Source organism: Oryctolagus cuniculus, chromosome 19 (genome assembly GCF_051225735.1).
Source record: "Oryctolagus cuniculus isolate XC-2025 breed Fujian yellow rabbit chromosome 19, ASM5122573v1, whole genome shotgun sequence".
In the NCBI taxonomy this organism is placed as follows: Eukaryota; Metazoa; Chordata; class Mammalia; order Lagomorpha; family Leporidae; genus Oryctolagus; species Oryctolagus cuniculus.
This window is the reverse complement of record NC_142885.1, coordinates 20,456,299-20,469,313: the sequence shown is the minus strand read 5'-3', so window position 1 is coordinate 20,469,313 and position 13,015 is coordinate 20,456,299. Positions and strand designations below refer to the sequence as shown.

General features: G+C 39.0%; 1 pseudogene; it reads right to left on the bottom strand.

Moving 5' to 3' along the window:
• Positions 1–10,212: 10,212 nt before the first annotated feature.
• Positions 10,213–11,305, bottom strand: LOC149120391 (N6-Methyl-AMP deaminase pseudogene; annotated as a pseudogene).
• Positions 11,306–13,015: the final 1,710 nt, after the last annotated feature.

Genomic DNA, 13,015 nt, shown 5'->3' with positions numbered 1-13,015 from the left:
AGCCAGGAGCCAAGAGCTTCTTCTGGGTCTCCCACTTGGGTGCAGGGGCCCAAGGACTTGGGCCATCTTCTACTGCTATCCCAGGCCACAGCAGAGAGCTGAATCAGAAGAGGAGTAGCCGGGACTCGAACCGGCACCCATATGGGATGCTGGCACTTCAGGCCAGGGTGTTAGCCTGCTATGCCACAGCACGAGCCCCAGCCCTGCCATTTTTCCATGAATATTCCTTTTTTTTTTTTACTTTTGACAGGCAGAGTGGACAGTGAGAGAGAGAGACAGAGAGAAAGGTCTTCTTTTTACCATTGGTTCACTCTCCAATGGCCACCACGGCTGGCACGCTGCGGCCAGCGCACCACACTGATCTGGTGGCAGGAGCCAGGTGTTTCTCCTGGTCTCCCATGGGGTGCAGGGCCCAAGCACTTGGGCCATTCTCCACTGCACTCCTTGGCCATAGCAGAGAGCTGGCCTGGAAGAGGGGCAACCGGGACAGAATCCGGCTCCCCGACCGGGACTAGAACCTGGTGTGCCGATGCTGCAAGGTGGAGGATTAGCCTATTGAGCCACGGCGCTGGTGAATATTCCTATTTCCTATTGTTTATTTTGGATTTCCTTTGTACTTTTACTAGGACATTTTATGTCTTCACTTTATTTCATATTGATGACCCTGTTTCTGTGTTTCTGTGTATAGCACATCCTTAAACATCCTTCATAAAGCTAAACAAGTGGGGTGAAATTTTTTCAATTTCTGTTTAACAGGGAAGGTCTCTATAGTAATTGTAGAATTATTTAATCATATGTCCATCTCTAAATGTTTTTGTTTCTAAGTTGTAGGATTTTCTTATATGCAATATATCTCCAATAATGATCTCTTCTGTAATATGCATTGTAAAGACTTTTCCCATTAAATGGGTTCCCTTTTCACTCTGATAGTGCTTTTTGTTGTGTATAAGTAGTTTTAATTTTATACAATTCCTGTTGCAGTTTTCTTTTGTTGCTTTTGAATCATTAATATTATATAAATAAGTTACTGCAATCCTATTTTATTATATAAAATAAGTTTCTCCCTTTTTTCTTAACATTTTAAATCCAAAATTAAAATTTGATATCATAACAAACTATTAAAATATTGTCATTTATTTAGAGAGCAATATTCAAATTAAATTTAATACATTTCCAGTTAGGGTGGCATCCTTTGCTACTATTAGCTTTTTCAGTGTTTTAAATATGCCAACTTTATTGGCTCAGTAAGCCTTGGCCAGCCTACATTCAAAGGGCAGTAGTTTCCACCTCAGATATGAGAGTCACAAAGACATTCTGGCCTCCATGTATCTACCACAGTTGTCATTGTTATTTTGTATTTTTGTTTCATTCAACACAAATTCTAATTTTCTTTGTTTTTTTTTTTTTTTTTTTACCCATAGATTATATAGATTATTTGAGTTTTAAATACCCAAGGCTTCCGGGCTTCTATTTTTTTATTGACTTCTTTTTAAAAATTTTTTAGAAAGCTTTCATTTAGTTAATATAAATTTCATAGGTACATCTTTAAGAATATAGTGGTTGTTCCCCCCATACCCACCCTCCCACCCCCACTGTCATCCTACCTCCTACTCCCTCCCCATCCCATTCTTCATTCAGATTCATTTTTAATTAAGTATATATGCAGAAGACCACTTCTACACTTAAAGATTTCAACAATTTGTACCACACACACACAACATATAAAATACTGTTTGAAAACAAGGTTTATAGTTACTTCTCACAGTACAACAAATTACGGACAGAGGTCCCACATGGGGAGTAAGTACACAGTGACTCCTGTTGTTGATTTAACAATTGACACTCTTATTTATGACCTCAGTGATCACCCATGTGTCTTTTGTTTCATGTCATTTGATACTTTCTTTTGGTCACCTTAATATTTACAATTGTTATATCATTCAGATATATGATTCATTTATTTCCATGAAAAGTCTTAATAACATTTGCCAATTTTAGAGTAATCTATAGAGATAATTCTATATCTACACTTCAGGAATAAAATGTGACTTTCAAACCATTAAAGATGAGTATGAAGATTACAAGAGAAATTGCATCCAGGGCACATCATAGAGTATTGTAATTTAAGAGTCTTGGACTGTCAAGAAATTTTAGAAACAATAAAAGTGAATGGGTATGTGGCCTGGCAGTTAAGTCACAAGTTGGGATGCCCACATATAATATAGTGCCTCAATTTGAGCCCTGGTTCTACTCCAGATTCTGGCCTTGTAATATCAGACACCCTGGGAAGCAGCAGGTGATGGATCAAGTTTTTTTTTTTTTTTTCAATTTAAAAATAGTATTTTATTATATCATATGTTCTCCCTGATCGGTGACAACTGACTGAACACTAAAAGGAAACCTGTTGAAGTGAAATCGACACTATGAGAAATGGTGACTTGATCAACATAGCCCTGGCTGTTAATGAACAACTTAATACATTATCCCTCTTAGTAGTTTTTTTTGTCTGTTCTACTTAATATGACTGGTTTAATTCTGTAATTAATACACAGTTATTCTTAAGTGTTGAAATTTAACTGAAATGTGATCCCTGTTAAACATAAGAGTGGGGATAAGAGAGGGAAGAGATGTACAATTTGGGACATGCTCAAGCTGACTTGCCCCAAATGGTAGAGTTAGAAACATACCAGGGGATTCCAATTTAATCCCATCAAGGTGGCATGTACAAATGCCATCTCACTAGTCCAAGTGATCAATTTCAGTTCACAATTGATCATAATGAAAGGACTAAGAGTCAAAGGGAGCACATAAACAAGTCTAGTACCTGCTAATACTAACTGATAGAATAAATAAAGGGGAGAGTGATCCAACATGGGAAGTGAGATACTCAGCAGACTCATAGAAAGGCAGATGTCCTAAATAGCACTCTGGCCTCAGAATCAGCCCTAAAGGCATTCGGATCTGGCTGAAAAGCCCATGAGAGTATTTCAGGCATGGAAAGCCAAGACACTCTGGCAAAAGATCTCTGCGAGTGAGATCCCAGTGGAAAGAACAGGTCATCAAAGAAGGAGGTAGCTTTCTCTGAAGGGAGGAGAGAACCTCCACTTTGACTATGACCTTGTCTAAACAAGATAAGAGTCGGAGAACTCAGAGGGCTTCCATAGCCTTGGAAACTCATGACTGGAGCATAGGGAGATTACTGATGCCATATACAGGAGTGTCAATTTGTAAAGTCAACAACAGGAGTCACTGTGCACTTACTCCTCATGTGGGATCTCTGTCCTTAGTGTTCTGTACATTGAGGCTTAATGCTATAATGAGTACTCAAACAGTATATTTCACTTTGTGTTTCTATGGGGGTGCAACTGTTGAAATCTTTACTTAATGTATACTAAACTGATCTTCTGTATCACAAATGGAGTAGCTACGATTGAAACTGGCACTCCAATGTAGGATGCACGCCCATCTCCAGGATCATATTTTATATCTGACATTTCTTTTTAGTCTCTTTTAAATCTTACCCTTCATTTTTCCTGACCTTCACATTTTTTGAAGAGTATTAGGTCAGTTATTTTTTAGAATGATCTTCAGTTTAGGTTTAATTGATGGTTCCTCATGATTAGGTGCAGTGTGTGCATTTTTGGAACGAATACCATAAAAGAAATGTATCTTTTTGAGTGCATACTATCAGGAGACACATGATTTAGTTTCTCCCAATATTGGTGGTATTAACTTTGTTCCTTGGATATGGTGTGTTTATTGGGTTTCTTCACTGTAGTTTCTATCCCCCATTGTTATTAGTAATATGTAGGAATACTTTGAGACCGTGTTTCTCATTAAATACTTTGTTTCATCCACCAGTTTCAGCATTCATTACTTTTTCTTTTTTTAAAGATTTGTTTATTTGAAAGGCAAAGTTACAGAAAGAGAAGAAAGAAAGACCTTCCATCTGCTTGTTCATACCCAAATAGCTGCAACAGCTGGGGCCAGGCCAGGCCCAAACCAGAAGCTTCACCCAGGTGTCCCACATGGGTTCAGGGGCCCCAGCACTGGGACCATCCTCCGCTGCCCTCCCTGGCTCATTTGCAGGGGGCTGGATTGGAGGTGGAGCAGCAAGGACTCAAACTGGCACCCATACGGGACGCTGGTGTTACAGGGACAGCTCAACCCACTACATCAAAATGCTGGCCTCCATTCACTACATTTTCTAATTCCATCATTCTTTCCCTATAATCATCTCTCAGTATCCATGGAGAATTGATTCTAGGACCTCCCAGAGATGCTCAAATCCATGTACATCCTTTCACATACTGTAAATCATCTCAAGATCACTACAATGTAATCACTATATAAATGATTGTCACACTACTGTTTAGGAAATGATGGTAAGTAAGTTTGTACACACTCTTGTGTAGGCACAATTGTTTTTCTGAATATTTTCTTTTTTTATTTTTTTAAAACTTTTATTTAATGAATATAAATTTCCAAAGTACAACTTATGGATTACAATGGCTTCCCCCACATACCGTCCCTCCCACCCACAACCCTCCCCTTTCCCACTCCCTCTCCCCTTCCATTCACATCAAGATTCATTTTCGATTATCTTAATATACAGAAGATCAGCTTAGTATACATTAAGTAAGGATTTCAACAGTTTGCTCCCACACAGAAACATAAAGTGAAAAATAATAGATGATTTTTTTTAAATGATGATGAAATCAGATCAGACCTATTGTCATGTTTAATCCCAGTGAGGGTCAAGTTGGGAATTGATAATTTCTTTTTTTTTTTTTACAGAAGATCAGTTTAGTATGCATTAAGTAAAGATTTCAACAGTTGCACCCCCATAAAAACACAAAGTGAAATATATTGTTTGAGTACTCGTTATAACATTAAATCTCAATGCACAGCACATTAAGGACAGAGATCCCACATGAGGAGTAAGTGCACAGTGACTCCTGTTGTTGACTTTACAAATTGACACTCCTGTATATGGCATCAGTAATCTCCCTATGCTCCAGTCATGAGTTTCCAAGGCTATGGAAGCCCTCTGAGTTCTCCGACTCTTATCTTGTTTAGACAAGGTCATAGTCAAAGTGGAGGTTCTCTCCTCCCTTCAGAGAAAGCTACCTCCTTCTTTGATGACCTGTTCTTTCCACTGGGATCTCACTCGCAGAGATCTTTTGCCAGAGTGTCTTGGCTTTCCATGCCTGAAATACTCTCATGGGCTTTTCAGCCAGATCCGAATGCCTTTAGGGCTGATTCTGAGGCCAGAGTGCTATTTAGGACATCTGCCTTTCTATGAGTCTGCTGAGTATCTCACTTCCCATGTTGGATCACTCTCCCCTTTATTTATTCTATCAGTTAGTATTAGCAGATACTAGACTTGTTTATGTGCTCCCTTTGACTCTTAGTCCTTTAATTATGATCAATTGTGAACTGAAATTGATCACTTGGACCACAATGAGGTTTTACCTCACCCCGGTTAGAATGGCTCACATGCAGAAATCTACCAACAACAGATGCTGGCGAGGATGTGGGGAAAAAGGGACACTAAACCACTGTTGGTGGGAATGCAAACTGGTCAAGCCACTATGGATGTCAGTCTGGAGATTCCTCAGAAACCTGAAGATAACCCTACCGTTTGACCCAGCCATCCCACTCCTTGGAATTTACCCAAAGGAATTTAAATTGGCAAACAAAAAAGTGGTCTGCACCCTAATGTTTATTGCAGCTCAATTCACAATAGCTAAGACCTGGAACCAACCTAAATGCCCATCAACGGTAGACTGGATAAAGAAATTATGGGATATGTACTCTTTAGAATACTATACCGCAGTAAGAAACAATGAAATCCAGTCATTTGCAACAAAATGGAGGAATCTGGAACACATCATGCTGAGTGAAATAAGCCAGTCCCAAAGGGACAAATACCATATGTTCGCCCTGATCGGTGACAACTGACTGAACACCAAAAAGGAAACCTGTTGAAGTGAAATCGACACTATGGGAAATGGTGACTTGATCAGCATAGCCCTGACTGTTAATGAACAACTTAATACATTATCCCTCTTAGTAGTTTTTTTGTCTGTTCTACTTAATATGACTGGTTTAATTCTGTAATTATCACACAGTTATTCTTAAGTGTTGAAAATTAACTGAAATGTGATCCCTGTTAAGCATAAGAGTAGGAATAAGAGAGGGAAGAGATGTATAATTTGGAACATGCTCAAGCTGACTTGCCCCAAATGGTAGAGTTAGAAACATACCAGGGGATTCCAATTCAATCCCATCAAGGTGGCATGTACCAATGCCATCTCACTAGTCCAAGTGATCAATTTCAGTTCACAATTGATCATAATGAAAGGACTAAGAGTCAAAGGGAGCACATAAACAAGTATTTTCTGAATATTTTCAATCTGCAGTTAGCTGAATCCACAGATGCAGAACTCACAGATACAGAACCCATGGATACAGAAGACTGACTGTATATTAGCTGACATGCTACTTTAAGGAAAAACTTTCCCTTTTCCTCCATATATTATTACTACTATAACTCAAATTTTTTATTTTGATGAGTTAAAAATCTATTATTATCCTGAGGTCAGCACTGTGGCACAGCAGGTGAAGCCACCACCTACAATGCCAGCTTATCATTTGGATGCCAGTTCCTGTCCTGGCTGCTCCACCCCCAATCCAACTTCCTGGCAATGTCCTGGAAAAAAGCAGCGGAAGATGATCCAAGCACTCAGGCCCCCGCTACCCTCATGGGAATCCCATTTGAAGCTCCTGGCTCCTAGCTTTGGCTTGGCCTATCCCTGGCCATTCTAGCCATCTGGAAAGTGAACTGTCAGATGGAGGATGTCTCTAACTTCCAAATAAATGAATAAATATTTTTAAAAAATCTATTACTATCCTATATTTCAATGCTAAAATTATCTCAGAGTGGACTGTAGGAGTCTCTTCAAATTAGCTCTTGTACTCATTTTGCACTCCCTTATTTTCTGATGCAGTAAGGTATTTCCCACTGTGTGTTATTCTACTGTAATCATTCACCTTTTTCTTCAACTGATTTTTGAATATTGATTTCTTCCTGTGACTGTTACTTCATTTTGTAGAATTCTTTTGGAAAATCCTTTGGATTTTCTAAGTAAATAATCATGTTATCTGTAAATAGAAATGGTTTTTAAGCCAAGACACTCTGGCAAAAGATCTCTGCGAGTGAGATCCCAGTGGAAAGAACAGGTCTTCAAAGAAGGAGGTACCTTTCTCTGAAGGGAGGAGAGAACCTCCACTTTGACTATGACCTTGTCTAAACAAGATAAGAATCGGAGAACTCAGAGGGCTTCCATAGCCTTGGAAACTCATGACCGGAGCATAGGGAGACTACTGATGCCATAGACAGGAGTGTCAATTGGTAAAGTCAACAACAGGAGTCACTGTGCACTTACTCCTCATGTAGGATCTCTGTCCTTGATGTGCTGTGTATTGAGATTTAATGTTATAACGAGTACTCAAACAATATATTTCACTTTGTGTTTTTGTGTTTCTATGGGGGTGCAAACTGTTGAAATCTTTACTTAATGCATACTAAACTGATCTTCTGTAAAAAAAAAAAAAAAAAAAAAAAAAAAAGAAAGAAAGAAATTATCAACTCCCAACTTGACTCTCACTGGGATTAAACATGACAATAGGTCTGATCTGATTTCATCATCATTTAAAAAAAAATCATCTATTATTTCTCACTTTATGTTTCTGTGTGGGAGCAAACTGTTGAAATCCTTACTTAATGTATACTAAGCTGATCTTCTGTATATTAAGATAATCGAAAATGAATCTTGATGTGAATGGAAGGGGAGAGGGAGTGGGAAAGGGGAGGGTTGTGGGTGGGAGGGACGGTATGTGGGGGAAGCCATTGTAATCCATAAATCGTACTTTGGAAATTTATATTCGTTAAATAAAAGTTAAAAAAAAAGAAATGGTTTTTACTTCTTTCTTTCTCTAATCCTTCTACTTTTTACTTCTGCTTGCCTTATTATATTGGCTGGGACCTCTAGATCAGTATCACAGAGTAGTGGTTAGAGCAGCTGTCCTTTACTTGTTACTGATCTTAAGTGAAAATTTAAATATTTCACCATTAAATTTGATGTTACCAGGCAGGCATTGTGGCTTAATGAGTTTAGTCAGCATTGGGATGCCTGTATCCCATGTCGGAGTACCAGCTGGAGTCCTGGCTACTCCACCTCTGATCCAGTTCCCTGCCAGTGCTCCTGAGAAGCAGCAGATGATGGCTCAAGGACTTGTGTCCCTGTTTCCCACGTGAGAAATCCAGATGGGATTCCTGGCTGCTGGCTTTGGCCTGATCCAGCCCTGGCCACTGCGACCACCCGGGGAGTGAACCAACAGATGGAAGATCTCTCTTTTTCCCTGTCTCTCCCTCTCTCTGTCTTTCAAACAAAGAAAAAATCTCCAAACAATTTTTTTTGATGTTAGCCATAGCTTCATAAATGTTCTCTATCAGACACTATTCTTGTTTATGTGATCCCTTTGGTTTTTAGTCCTATCATTATGATCAATTGTGAACAGAAATTGATCACTGGGACGAGTGAGATGGCATTGGTACATGCCACCTTGATGGGATTGAATTGGAATCCCCTGGTATGTTTCTAACTCTACCGTTTGAGGTAAGTCAGTCAATCCACATATTTTGAATTCTGGAACCTCAAACAGGAAAACCTATGCCCTCCTCACCTTCCCACTCCCAATTAAAACTAGTATGACATTCATACTGTGAAAAGAATTTCGTGATAAAGCTAATAAACTAGAAGCACTCACATCACTAACTTTCATATATATACATAAACATTTAAGTGGCTGCAAAATATCCATGTTTTATGGATAAACCATTACTTTTTTACTTTGTGATTTCTATATGAGTAGATGGGAGTAGAGAATAATATAATGTTATACGAAATTACAAACATACATCTAAGTACTTCAAAAACCTCAGAGCTTCCTTCACCCTGTTCCCAAAGAGAACAAATGCTTTTCAGAAACCCTTAGCAACTGAAATTAGTATTAGCCCAACTTCCTGATATCAAGGATATATATTCTAAGGAGCAAAGCAATTCAAGTATACTTTGATATGTAATAAATTCTTTTTCTTACCATTCAGAACTGATCTTAGTTTGTCTCTTGTCTTCATCTGAAGTAGACATGTTACAAGTGTGAGTTTATGTAGGCCTGCTCCAGTAGTCTGATAGTGTGACCAGTAGTGTGGTTACTGGTCATGCACAGAACCCCAGTAACTCCAGTTTTGCCACTACTAGAGAGATCTTTGCAAATGAAGAAAATGAGTAGTGCAGTAGAAATCTTGGTAGCTCCAGTGAAAGAAAGAAAAAGGAAAAAAACTGCAGTGATAGAGTTCAAGTGAAAGGAGTCTGATTAGAGTAAGCACAATGGAATACAGGGCTATCGTCACAAGCTAGCAGGCTTATAAGGGTCTTGGTGGTAATTTATTTTCCCCTTTCTCCTTTACTGTAGGCTATCAGTCCAAAACTTTTCTTGATAAGAAATTACTTTGATTCCTCTAGCTATTGGGGAGGGACTGCTAAATCAAAGAAATCACTAGTGGAACAGGGAGTTTAGGTAGCAACAGCACTTAAAGTCTTTCCAAGTAAGCAGCAGGGAAGTAAGCTACATCTCAAGGCCTTAGTCAGTTTAAGACATATTAACTGAACACCAGCCATGGGTATGGTTCAGTAATGGAGCCCATGGTACTTGGCTGCTGTGCTTCCTAAAAGCAGTGGTGGACAGCTTATGGGATATAACAAGAAGATTGGTTGCGGCCAGCACCGAGGCTCACTAGGCTAATCCTCCGCCTTGTGTCGCCGGCACACCAGGTTCTAGTCCTGGTCAGGGCGCTGGATTCTGTCCCGGTTGCCCCTCTTCCAGGCCAGCTCTCTGCTGTGGCCAGGGAGTGCAGTGGAGGATGGCCCAAGTACTTGGGCCCTGCACCCCATGGGAGACCAGGATAAGTACCTGGCTCCTGCCATCGGATCAGTGCGGTGCACTGGCTGCAGCGCACCAGCTGTGGCGGCCATTGGAGGGTGAACCAATGGCAAAGGAAGACCTTTCTCTCTGTCTCTCTCTCTCACTGTCCACTCTGCCTGTCAAAAAAAAAGGAAGATTGGTTGCAACACTAACCCAAAGGTAGTTGACTTCATTATAGCTTAAAATTGTAGCACTTTGGGCTTCAGATGATTCCACTTCTTCCTCAGTTCAGATCTGGTGCTATCAGAAGCAAAGATGTAGTTGATGGATTCATACTATAAATCCCACACCTGAGACTGGGTCAAATTAAATGTTTCAGGTGCCAGCTGCTACTCTTGAGAAAGGTATATTGGAAAAACACCTTTATCATCGGTACAGATCACAGAAGGATGTGCAATGCTGTACCAGAATCTGAAATGATGCTGGTCATAAGATGGAACTGTCTGACTTTTGATGTTTGAGGTCAAACATAGTTCCAGAGTTATCCGATGTTGCCTCACAAAGTCCACCAGATCCAGGGATCCTCCCTCAGAAGAGTTGAGGAAAGTTCCATGCCCAATTCTGTCAGGAAGTAGGTCCAGGAACATTTGGGTTTCTTTTCCTTGGTTTGGGATCTCTGAAAGATGCAATGCCAACTTCAGACCTGCATTTTTATATTCTAAAAGAGGTTCCAAGAAGTCTTCTGCTCGTCCTATAGTAGGGTCTCCACTAAGGTCAAGGCCAAGAACTACATCCACAGTAGAAAGGAAGAACTCCTCCGCAAGTTTAACAGTCTCCTTGGCAACTGAAGGGCCGCCTCTTCTGCTGATTGCTATCAAATACCTAACATCGATGTGTAAGTTTTCTTGTTTGGACTGTTTTATACCCTCAAGTATAGATTCCACATAACTCTTTTTAGTCATTCCAATAGCATTTTCTCTTCTGGGAGTGCTCCTTAGTTCCAGGTATTTGACACCATCATCTGAAAATTCTTTAATGACATCTTTTGTGATCATTAGAATATCTTCAGGACTAGTAGTAAGCTGATGAATTATCTGAAACATCTGGAAACATTCTTCAAGAGTTCTTTTCTTTCCTTTATCAATCATAGTCATCTCATCGTGGATTTTAAAGTCTGGCTTCTTGGCTATTAACTTCTTCATGGTATTAGAACTAATGGATCCATTCAAGTGGGCATGAAGTTCCACTTTTGGTAGTTCCAAGTAAAAGTCTGTCTTCCGTGACTGTTGCTGTTCCTCCACCTCCACCATGATTGCAGTAGGGAAAAAACGGTTCTTCTCCACTCTTACTCTTGGCGTGCAAAATACAGTATATTTCAATTAGTAAATTCTGTGGTCCTGAATTTTCTTCAGATTATTTCACTTCCACATATTTTGATGAGATGAGCTCACTAGGTAGGTCTGGGCTCAGCTTCACCTGGAGATTTCACAACTGTGAGGCTCTAAACAGGTTTTCTCTTCAGACTGAAAAGCTGGTACAGAAAAATGACAAGTGGCGCTCCCCTAACACACATGTCACAGGGGTAGCAGGCTGTCTTCCCGGCAGAACCAAAAAAATGTCAATTGCCCTCATATTTTAGCACAACCTACCCCTTCCTGAGCTCATTGGCACCGCCGGATCAAGTATTTTGATTCATACCACCTATATAAGAGATCTGGATTGGGTTCCTAACTTCTGGTTTCAACAGGTTCATTCCCAGTTCTTTTGCACAAATGGGAAATGAACTAGTGTAAGGGAGTTCTGCTTCTGTCTTCTCTCTACATGACTCTGTCTCTCCATTTGCCTCTCAGATAATAAAGAGCAGGAAAGACAACAAATTTGCCTCACTTAAATCACATGCATTCTTACAAAATTTCCATTAAGAATGTATACTTAAATATAGACAAAGATGCTTAGTGTTTCAAAGGAATCCATTTGGAAACAGTATTTAGAAATTCAATATAAATATGTTTTGGTAATGAATATGGTCAAGATATCTTGTAACTCCATTCAGGCCTATGTAATGCAGATGGGGCATAAAGCCTACCAATTCTCTGGTAACGTTAAAAATGTAAATCTAGTACCTATTAATACACATATAATTATTAATAAACAAACCCTTAGTAATATGTATTTCATTGCTTACAGAAGTTGTATAGTGGGTACACTGAATGTAAGGAAGGAAGTCAGTATGGGGAAATGTCAGCCAGATTTTTAAAGCTATGCATATCTATGGGATACCATATGATGTTTCACTACATGTATCCATCCATGTTGGTACATTTAACTTAACACAATGGACTCCAGTTTCCAGCATTTTGCTGCAAATGACAAGACTTCATCCCTTTTATGACTGAGTAGTATTCCAGTGTGTTTATGTACCATATGTTCTTTTTCCATTCATTTGAAAATGAAACTCCATTGATTCCATATTAAGCTACTGTGAATAGTGCTGTAACTCTCTGATACAATTATTTTATGTCTTTTAGATATTTACCCAATAGTGGGATTTCTGGATCCTAATTATAAAGAAATTGTCAAAACTTATTCTGAATCTCTGCTAAATGCATAGATAGGAATTATATTTTACTATAGTGTTAATAATTTTGTGACTATTTTAAAATTTGATTTATGTAAGTAATGTTGCATATCTTTTCATTTGATTATTGCTTATAGCCCTTGCCTATTTTTCTGCTGGATTATGGTATTTTTAATTTTTATTTGTTTAACTTTTACAAATTAGTAGAGCCATTAAGCCTTTGACTATGATGTAAGTTAACAATCTTATCTCCAAAATATACTTATTAAATTAAAAACAGAAAGAAATTCTGACAGTTTTCCATAGTTGCTAAATAATTTACATTACCACAGACATGTGTGAGTTTCCAATTCACCACATCCTTGCTTGCATTTATACTTTCTGTCTCTTTAATGATAGCATTTGAACAGTGTTGAGGTGATATCTCATTGTGGTTTCCATTTG